Raw genomic sequence first — 11557 nt, forward strand, 5'->3', positions numbered from 1 at the left:
CCCTAAAATATATTACTGATTCTTCTTCTCTTTCCTTTTCTATGTAATCAGCAAGAGAGAAGCAAATAATATTGTGTAGCTTCCATCTAGGATTCATTTCTCTGTACCACTCAACATAATATTATGGAAGCTAGAGAGCCGTGATGTGACCCATGGTCATTATCTGCCTGCTGTTGCTCATCACAGATTCACATATCATTGCCCTGTTAATACTTCTATTCTTTTTTAAAATTTTTATTTTTTAAATTTTTGTTGGAGTACAGTTGATTTACAGTGTTGTGTTAGTTTCAGGTGTAGAGCAAAGTGAATCAGCTACATACACACATACATCCACTCCTTTCTAGATTCCCTTCCCATAGAGGCCACTACAGAGTACAGAGTAAGCTCTGTGCACTACAAGTAGTTCCTTATCAGTCATCCATCTCATATATAGTAGTGTGTAAATGTCAATCCCAATGCTCCAGTTTATCCCTCTCCACCCCACCTTGGCCCCTGGTAACCATAAGATTGTTTTCTATATCTGTAACTCTATTTCTGTTTTGTAGGTGAGTTCATTTGTACTCTTTTTTAGATTCCACATATAATTGGTATCATATGATATTTGTCTTTCTCTGTCTGACTTACTTCACTCAGTATGACAATCTCTAGGTCCATCCATGTTGCCGCAGATGGCATTGTTTGGTTCTTTTTTATGGCTGAGTAATATTCCATTGTATATATGTACCAAATCTTCTTTATCCATTCCTCTACTTATGGATATTTAGGTTGCTTCCATGTCCTGGCTATTGTAAATAGTGCTGCAATGAACATTGGTGTGCGTGTATCTTTTTGAATGATGGTTTTCTTCAGATATATGCCCAGGAGTGGGATTGCTAGATCATACGGTAGCTCTATTTTTAGTTTTTTAAGAAACCTCCATACTGTTCTCCAAGTGGCTGTACCAGTTTACATTCCCACCAACAGTGTAGGAGGGTTCCCTTTTTTTTCCATGCCCTCTCCAGCATTTATTGTCTGTAGATATTTTGATGATGGTCTTTCTGACCGGTGTGAGGTGAGTTTTGACTTGCATTGTAGTTTTGATTTGCATTTCTCTAATAATTCGTGACATTGAGAACTTTTCATGTGCTTTTTAGCCATCTGTATGTTTTCTTTGGAGAAATGTCTATTTAGATCTTCTGCCCATTTTTTGATTGGGTTGTTTCTTTAATATTAAGCTGCATGAGATTAATCTGCATTGTATATTTTGGAGATTAATCCATTTTCAGTTGCTTCATTTGCAAATATTTTCTCCCATTCTGAAGGTTGTCCTTTGGTTTGTTTATGGTTTTGTTTGCTGTGCAAAAGCTTTTGAGTTTATTAGGTCCCATTTTTTAATTTTTGTTTTTATTTTCATTATTCTAGGAGGTGCATGAAAAAAGATCTTGATGCGAGTTATGTCAAAGAGTGTTCTGCCTGTGGTTTCCTCTAAGAGTTTTATAGTATCCAGCCTTACATTTGGGTCTTTAATCCATTTTGAGTTTATTTTTGTGTAAGGTGTTAAGGCATGTTCTAATTTCATTCTTTTACCTGTAGCTGTCCAGTTTTCCCAACACCACTTATTGAAGAGGGTGTATTTTCTCCATTGTATATTCTTGCCTCCTTTGTCATAGATTAGGTGACCATAGGTGTGTGGGCTTTTCTCTGGGCTTTCTATCCTGTTTCACTGATCTATATTTCTGTTTTTGTACCAGTACCATACTGTTTTGATTACTGTAGCTTTGTAATATAGTCTGAAGTCAGGCAGCCTGATTCCTCCAGATCTGTTTTTCTTTCTTAAGATTGCTTGATATTCAGGGTCTTCTATGTTTTCATACAAATTGTAACTTTTTTTGTTCTAATTCTGTGAAAAATGCCATTGGTAATTTTATAGGGATTGCATTGAATCTGTGGATTGCTTTGAGTAGTACAGTCATTTTCACCATATTGATTCTTCTAATCCAAGAACATGGTGTATCTCTCCATCAGTTTGTGTCATCTTTTATTTGTTTTATCCGTATCTTATAGTTTTCTGAGTACAGGTGTTTTGCCTCCTTAGGTAGGTTTATTCCTAGGTATTTTATTCTTTTTGATGTGATGGTAAATGGGATTGTTTCCTTAATTTCTCTTTATGATCTTTCATTGTTGACACTTCTATTCTTAACCAACGTGTCATACATCACAAACTGGGGTTACAGATGTGTTTCTTTTGTTCCTCATAGTGTTAGTTCATACAGTATGTACATTAAATTAGTTGCCAGCATAAAAAAATTGGGAGATTTCTGAAAAAGTCAAAGGATTTGGAATGACTGGGCCCTTATTTGTTCCCACATGGCAACAATTGGTTGAAGAAGACAGCTGTTCCTTGTTGAGTTGGGGCATGTTCTCTCTAGTTTGCCTCAGTCCCCACCATGTCCTAGTGTCTCCCTATCCATTTCCTTCAGTCATTTATGTTACATACTGGACCTTCTAGGCATAAGAGTTTAATACTTGATTTGTATAATTTCAGGGGACCTCTTGGGATTCATAAAGGGCATGAAGGAAAATGGTCAATATTAGTTTGGGGAAAACATAGGTATTATAATTTATTGGTATAACATTTATTGATCAGCTAGACTAGAGCACAGCTGTGGTCATGGGGACCTATAGGTGTTGTGCACATGAGGGAAGAAGACAGCCAAGCAGCAGCTGCTGAAGTAGGATGGATGTGGAAAGGGTGAGATAGGGGCACCCTCCAGTGAAGATCAGCAGTGAAGACCTGTGGTCAGAAATGGGATAGTGAGGGCTTCCCTGGTGGTGCAGCGGTTGAAAGTCCGCCTGCCGATGCAGGGGACACAGGTTCGTGCCCCAGTCCGGGAAGATCCCACATGCCGTGGAGCAGCTAGGCCCGTGAGCCATGGCCACTGAGCCTGCGTGTCCGGAGCGTGTGCTCCACAACGGGAGAGGCCACAACAGTGAGAGGCCCGCGTACCGCAAAAAAAAAAAAAAGGAAAGAAATGGGATAGTGAGAGGCTGCTGCTGAAAGAGTCAGAGAGTTCAGGAGATGAGCCAAAAGATGTGTTCTAGGAACCTAGAAAAGGTAGTAGAACTGGAAAGATACCTGCTTTCCCCTGGTGGCCAGGGGTTCCCTAACATCAGTCCTGTTTCCCTTGTGTGGTAGACTCTGCATAGTTTTTAAGAGATCACGGATCTGGCCTTCAACACCACAAGGGAATTATACAGCTGACATATGAAAACTATTTGATTGAAAACAAACATATTTGTTCCAGATAGATAGTATTCTGTCCCATCCCTATTCAGAATACTAATTTCCTGACTTTTAATGACCAAAGCAAGTTATTATTCATGTAAATAGTATAAGCACAGGGATACTTTAAGTTTAAAAGTCATGTCATACATGTGATTGGGTAACCATAGTAGAACAGCTATGGTGAGATAATGCACCAAATCAACCCATTGTCAATAGATATCCCATCAAACTCCATAGGATGTTTGCTGCCCTATTTCTCCTTCTGGACAGCTCTGTGCCTTCCATGAGCATAGGAGTTTTAAGTCACGTATTAGACGGGAACCTGTGAAATTTGTGATGTTGGATAGTCCTGCTTTTTACAAAAGTCTGCAATTGCTACAAGATGACTGTACATGGAAAGAGTAGGTTCACCATGTTGGTTCTTTGACCAAGTTGTTACAGATAGTTCTGTCCTTTATGTTAGATTTCTGAATACCTCTTGTATAAAATGGTCACACTGTTGGGCTCTCTCCCCCCCCCCTTGCTTTCTGCCCCCTTTCCCCTCATGCTCTTCCCTCACTATCCCCCCTGTTTTTCCTCCTGCTAGTGTTCACCTCCATCCTTCTTACTGCTGCCGAGGGAGAATCCTCTTCTGTTTCTCCTTTCTTTGCTGCCCATACCTTTAGCTAACAGGCAGTCTATTTTTTCTTTGTTGGCTGGACTTCAGGGTTCCCTGCCATCCTGTGGCTACCTCTCTCTGTTTTTATTCCTTTGATAGAAAAGGCAGTGCTTTAAGTCTCTGAGGAGTTGGGGAAACAGACACTGGAGTCCTCCCCTCACCCATTTTTGGGGATAGGGAACTCCCTCTTTCCTGAGGTTTCTCCACCCCACCCGGGTTTTGGGGACCTGTGGCTGGAGTTTTGAAAGATTAGGCTAAAGCTACCAAATTAGTTATGTTTTGATCCATTTAGGCTCATCATTCTCAGGCGAGCTGTGGATCAGAAGCCTAGGTCACCAGCCACAGTGCCCTGCCAAGGGGCAAAGACATGAGGTCAGTGAGAAGCTGTGGGCATCTGAAGGAGGACTCCATTCCGCTGAGCCAACATTCTCGTTTGTGTAAGAATCAACAAAAGCAAGACAAAAATAATTTTAGAAAGACTGGGCATAACTGTGAAATTAAGATAGAAAGCAAGAATCTATACAGAATGAGAAAGAACTTCTGCTTTGAATAAATTTTGTGGCCTTCTGAGCAAAGGTAGTTCCTGATGTTCCTTCCATTTGTGAGTTAAAAATGACCTTAATGAGAGTTAATAAGAACAGCTCCTGATTCACAGGAATTAAGAAAAAGGAAGCTGTGATTGCTCCAAGTGTAGATGTGTATCTCAAATGATTCCAAGCTTACCTGCCTGTATGTATAAATGAGCTTGTAGTAATACTAATTTCCATATCCCGTTGGTTCCAGGCCTGGCCCACCTACTTGCCTATTCCCCCCCCCAGTATATTTGGGAGTCCCCAAGTCTTACTTAGGATCAGGACTGCTATCAGCCTCAGCAGCTGCTGGCTGCTTGCTGGCCTGGCCGACTGAGCCACTTCCAGGTTCCTGTGATACCTCTGTGAGCCACTGTGTTTCTGGGAGCAACGCCAGCATTGACATGGATGGCAGATCCAGGTCTTTCATCCTGGACATGATAATGCTCAGTCTTAATTTAGGTAAGCAGTCTGCAGCTCCTGTCCTCTGTGATATGATTGTGTGTGTGTGTCGGGGCCTCACAAAACACAGTCACTTGGATCTAGGAATGTCACGGTGTTTCATGAAGTAGCTCACACACCAACAGTCTCCCCAGTGGGGTAGTGGGCCTGCCATGGACCACACTGCATTCATACCTTCCTGCGCTACTGCTTCATGGCAGGCCACGCCAGCCCCCCCACCCCCCCAACCCCCCACCCCCGCCCAAAGGAAGGCCCTAGAGGCCCTTTGTTCTGCGGCTCACCGCCTCCGCCTCTGCCCCAGGCCCGCGCATGCCCAGTACTTGCTTCCCTGTGAACAGGGTTCAAGCAGTTTTCACAGAAGGCGCTCAGCTTCTAGGAAAAACGGTGGGTACAAACATAAACTTGGAGGCATTTCCTCACATATCTAGTTCTTATCTAAGTCCTGGCCTTGAACAAAAGGGCCAGCGCTGTCGTATTTAACAGCCTTGAAGAGCAATGTTGAGGCCACTTCAGAGGATTCTTGACAAAAATATCAGTCTAGTCCCCACCCCTTTATCCACATTTTCACTCAAGCACCAGAGTTCTAGAGAAAGATTTTTAAATCAATTTTTCCTCATTTTTGTCTTATGGCTATTTTGTCAGCTGGTCAGAATAAGGTAATATCTTTAGGGAATAAGGTAGATTCACATGTTTTAGTCTTATTGCTTACTCGGTATGGATTTAAAAGATTTGCATGGAAACAAACCATCCTTTGTAACATGTCAGAAAAATGCGCTCATATTTCCAAACTTACAAATGATTTTTTGTGTCTGGTAATTTAAGACCTTGGTAAGGAAACTATTTAAATGATGTGCAACTACTATACCTAGTCTTCTAGAATGTACATGACGAATAAGAGTAAGTATTCCCAAAGAATGACAATGAAGTTATATTTTTTCTTTCCAACCTTTTTTTTTTTTGAGTTATAACTACTATTTTTATCACTTTGTATAATACTACTAATCATCATCATACTGGAGGTCTTCTGTCTTCTCTTTCCTCTGTGGAAAAATGATTTGGTATAATCTCAGGCTAGCTTAGGATATTCATATCTTTTCTTTTTTCTCTTTTCTTTTTTTCCAGTCTTTAATTTATCCCTGTCTACAATCAGCTTACCAATTTCCTCTTTCCTTAAGAACAAAACACAACAAAAAAATTCTGTCTTAGTCCATTCGGGCTGCTATAACAGAATACCATAGACTGGGTAGCTTATAAATGACAGAAATTTATTTCTCACAGTTCTAGAGGGTAGGAAGTTCAAGATCAAGGTGCTGGCAGATTTGGTGTCTGGTGAGACCTGCTTCTTGGTTCATAGATGGAGTCTTCTTGTTGTGTATCCTCACATGTTGGAAGGGGGAGAGGGACCTCACTGGGGTTCCTTTAATAAGGGCACTAATCCCATTCATGAAGCTCCATCCTCAAGACCTGATCACCTCCCAAAGACCTACCTCCTAAAACTATCACATTGGTGGCTAGGTTTCAACACACGAATTTTAGGGACACAAACATTAGAGTCTGTAGCAGACTCTTAACTTTGTGATTCTTTGCAGCTGCAGTTCCTGTTCCACCTCCTTTACTGCTGAATGTCCAAATAGTAGCCTCAACACTCACTGGTCCCACTTCATCACTTCCTCCTCTCTCCTCAACCTCTTGCAAGGCAGTCTGATTTCACCCTCACTGCTCTGTTGAAGCTGCTCTTTGAAAGATTAAAATGATCTAATTGCCAAATCCACAAATCACTTCTTATCATCCTCAACTCCTTGAAGCGCTGTGAACATTATGTCCTATTTAAAACTCCTCTTTTGATTTCACTGAGGTTGTGTTCTGCTGATTTTCCCCTTTTATCTCTCATCTCTGACCTTTTTTCCTTCTCTGGGTTATTTTGTCCTTTAGGTAAAGGGTTTTTAAAAATGAACTGTTTAATACATACAAAAATGGATAGAGAATATATAAATAATACCCAAGCATCCATCACCCAGCCTAAGAAATAAAATATTATAGCTGTAGCTGAAGTCCCCTGTATAGGCCTTCTTTATTATTTGCCCCTATTTCCCCACCAAAGAGATAAACAGTGGCCCGGGCTGGGGTTATCATTCTCATGAGTGCTTTGTACTGTTACTAAAAATGTTTGCTGTGATACTTCCTTGTCCACCGGAACAGTGTGTGCTTGCACAAGTCTAGGGAGTCGCTGTTTACAAAGGCTATGGGAGAGAAAGTGTTCCCTAAAACTGTGCAGTAGACAGCCTGCACAAAGAAAGATGCAGGGCCTTCACTGTTTTGCCTACTTGGGGGGCGTTTTATAAATAGTATTATACTGAATGTATGTACGAATGTAACTTGCTTCTTTCCCTGAACATCATTGCAAAATTGGGGAGGGAAGTATACCCTCATGTATGATACCAACTGCAAGTTCAGGGTGTCTCAAAACCACTCTCATACTTGGTAATTCACTAAAAGATTCACTGAGTACATTGAAAGCTGTTATACTCATACTTATGGCTTCGTGTAGGGAAAACATACAGATTAAAATCAGCCAAGGGAAGAAATGCATACAGCAGGGCCAAGGAAACTACCACACATGGATCTTCTAGTCATCTTCTCCCTGTGGAGTCATGGATGGAGTTACTTTACCAGCAGAAATGTGTGACAACATGCATGGAATATTACCAGCCTGGAAAGCTCACTCAAGCCTTGGTGTCCAGAGTCTTTATTAGAGCTCCACGGTTGACTGCCCATGTGGCTAACTTCTAATCTGCAGCCTTTCCAGAGGTAAAGTGGATACTGAGTGTCCCAACCCCCCACCATAAATCACACTGTTAGATTGTCTGGTGGCCAAGGCCCCCAGGCAAAGAAAGACACTCCTATCAGGTATGACATTCCAAAGACATGGAGATCAACTCCCACTAGCCAAGGGCAAAGAAGGTGTCTCTTCAAGTAAATTTAATTCTTGATTACTCACTTATGCTTGGGATATTTATTGATATTGTTCCAAGAAGCTGAAGTTTGCCTATTTTCCTCTTGAAACACATTTGGGGTGGTTTCCAGGTTTGGGCTACTAAAAACAGTGCTGCTCAAAAACAGAAATATAGATCAATGGAACAGAATAGAAAGCTCAGAGATAAACTCACGCACATATGGGCACCTTATCTTTGATAAAGGAGACAAGAATATACAATGGAGAAAAGACAGCCTCTTCAATAAGTGGTGCTGGGAAAACTGGACAACTATATGTAAAAGAATGAAATTAGAACACTCCTTAACACAAAAATAAGCTCAAAATGGATTAAAGACCTAAATGTAAGGCCAAACACTATAAAACTCAGAGGAAAACATAGGAAAACACTCTATGACATAAATCACAGCAAGATCCTTTTTGGCCCACCTCCTATAGAAATGGAAATAAAAACAAAACTAAACAAATGGGACCTAATGAAACTTAAAAGCTTTTGCACAGCAAAGGAAACCATAAACAAGACAAAAACAACCCTCAGAATGGGAGAAAATATTTGCAAATGAAGCAACTGACAAAGGATTAATCTCCAAAATATACAAGCAGCTCATGCAGCTCAATATCAAAAAAACAAACAACCCAATCCAAAAATGGGCAGAAGACCTAATAGACATTTCCCCAAAGAAGATATACAGATTGCCAACAAACACATGAAAGAATGCTCAACATCGCTAATTATTAGAGGAATGCAGATCAGAAGTACAATGAGGTATCACCTCACACCAGTCAGAATGACCATCGTCAAAAACTCTACAAACAATAAATGCTGGAGAGGGTGTGGAGAAAAGGGAACCCTCTTGCACTGTTGGTGGGAATGTAAATTGATACAGCCACTATGGAGAACAGGATGAAAATTTCTTAAAAAACTAAAAATAGAGCTACCATATGACCCAGCAATCCCACTACTGGGCATATAATCTGAAAAGACTATAATTCAAAAAGAGTCATGTACCACAATGTTCATTGCAGCTCTATTTACAATAGCCAGGACATGGAATCAACCTAAGTGTCCATAAACAGATGAATGGATAAAGAACATGTAGCACATATATACAATGGAATATTACTCAGCCATAAAAAGAAATGAAATTGAGTTATTTGCGATGAGGTGGATGGACCTAGAGTCTGTCATACAGAGTGAAGTAAGTCAGAAAGAGAAAGACAAATACCGTGTGCTAACACATATATATGGAATCTAAAAAAAAAAAAAAAAGGTTCTGATGAACATAGGGACAGGACAGGAATAAAGACGCAGGCATTGAGAATGGACTTGAGGACACGGGGAGGGGGAAGTGTAAGATGGGACGAAGTGAGAGAGTTGCATTAACATATATACACTACTGAATGTAAAATAGATAGCTAATGAGAAGCAGCCACATAGCACAGGGAGATCAGCTCGGTGCTTTGTGACCACCTAGAGGGGTGGGATAGGGAGGGTGGGAGGGAGAAGCAAGAGGGGGGTATATGGGAATATATGTATACATATAGCTGATTCACTTTTTTATACAGCAGAAACTAACACAACATTGTAAAGCAATTATACTACAATAAAGATGTTAACAAAAAAACAAAAACAGTGCTGCTATGAACCTTTGTATACATGTATCCTGGTGCACATATGCAAGAGTTTCTTTTGGGTATGTATACATAACTAAGCAAAGACTATATGCCTCTTCAGATTTACTAGACAGTGTCAAACTGTTTTCCAAAGTGAATACCAATTTATAATTCCACCAACAGTGTATGAAAGTTACAGGTACTCCATGACCTCACCACATTTGCTATTGCTGGATTTTATTTTTTTGATAGGTCTGTAATGGTATCTTATGGTTTTAATTTGCATATCCCTGATTACTAGTAGGTTTTTTTTAAGCATTTTAATTTTTTAAAATATTTTTCTTTTCATGAGAACTGCATTATTCTTTTTTTTTTTAAATTAACTTATTTTTTTGGCTGCCTCGGGCCTTAGTTGTGGCACACGGGACCTTTTGCTGTGGTGCGTGGGCTCTTTGTTGCGGTGCACGGGCTTCTCTCTAGTTGTGATGTGCAGGTTTTTTCTTCTCTAGTTGTGGCAGACAGGCTCCAGAGCACATGGGCTCTGTAGTTTGCGGCACACGGGCTCTATAGTTGAGGTGCGCCAGCTCAGTAGTAGTTGTGGTGAGCTGGCTTAGTTACCCCACAGCATGTGGGATCTTACTTCCCCGACCAGGGATCGAACTTACGTCCCCTAGATTGGAAGGCAGATTCTTTACCACTGGACCACCAGGGAAGTCCCTACTAGTGAGTTTTTATTTTTATTTTTTATTTATTTTTCTTTTAGTGTTTTCCTTTATATTGTTCTCTTTTGTATTTGTGTTGCTCTATTTTTTTTTTAATTTTTATTTATTTATTTTTGGCTGAGTTGGGTCTTTGTTGCTGCGCGTGGGCTTTCTCTAGTTGCAGCGAGTGGGGGCTACTCTTTGTTGTGGTGCGAGGGCTTCTCATTGCAGTGGCTTCTCTTGTTGCCGAGCATGGGCTCTAGGCGCACAGGCTTCAGTAGTTGTGGCGCATGGGCTCAGTAGTTGTGGCTCACAGGCTCCAGAGTGCAGGCTCAGTAGTTGTGGTGCACAGGCTTAGAAGCTCTGCGGCATGTGGAATCTTCCTGGACCAGGGCTCGAACCCGTGTCCCCTGCATTGGCAGGCGGACTCTCAACCACTGTGCCAAAAGGGAAGCCCCCCTACTAGTGAGTTTTTAAGTGAAAGAGACAGTTTTATTTTCAAATAAGCATTCAACAAGAATGTGATGTGCATCACAGGCACTCCACTAACAGACTGCAAATACAGGAAGAAATCTCACTCTTTTATGTTGCTACGTGGATACAGCTCATTGCATTCATATTTTCAGTGTTAAATTGCTAATCCCATATTTTTCTGAATGGAGGTAGATTTTATCATTTGGAGTCAGGAGACAGCTGACAAATTTTCAAATGACCCTAGGGGGCAGTACTGGGCCCTTTGAGGTCCACACATAGGAGTGAAATTGCAGGGTGAAGCATGAGCTCACTTTCAAGTCCATTAGAAATGGCAGTGGCTCTACAAATGGTCCTGCTGATTTAACAGATCCACCCCTGGTGGATTTGCATTCCAGTTGCTCAACATCTATACATTCGTGAGCGGCTTTTCATAGTGTTATTGGCCATTGGGTTTCCTTTCCTAAGAATTACCTGTTCATATTGTTGGTTCATTTTTCATCTGAGTTGTTTATCTTTCTCCTTATCAATTTGTGTGAGTCTATTACCATTATGGGACTGTGGGAGCCACACTACTATGGTTCTAGGCGTTGCAAATACATTTGCCTAGACAGTCTTTTCATTTTTGGTTTGTGATTTTAGTGTTTTGTGTGAGAATCACAAATACCTGAAGTCAATATATTGTAATCTTCTTGAAAGTTTGGTTTTTAAAATTAAGTTTTTAATCATTTAGGATTTACTTTTGTTTATAGTGTGAGGTAGAGGTATACTTTCATTTTTCTGCACATGGAAAAATCAATTTTAAAAAATCAGTTGTTTTAGCAT

Source organism: Phocoena phocoena, chromosome 1 (genome assembly GCF_963924675.1).
Source record: "Phocoena phocoena chromosome 1, mPhoPho1.1, whole genome shotgun sequence".
Taxonomy (NCBI): domain Eukaryota; kingdom Metazoa; phylum Chordata; class Mammalia; order Artiodactyla; family Phocoenidae; genus Phocoena; species Phocoena phocoena.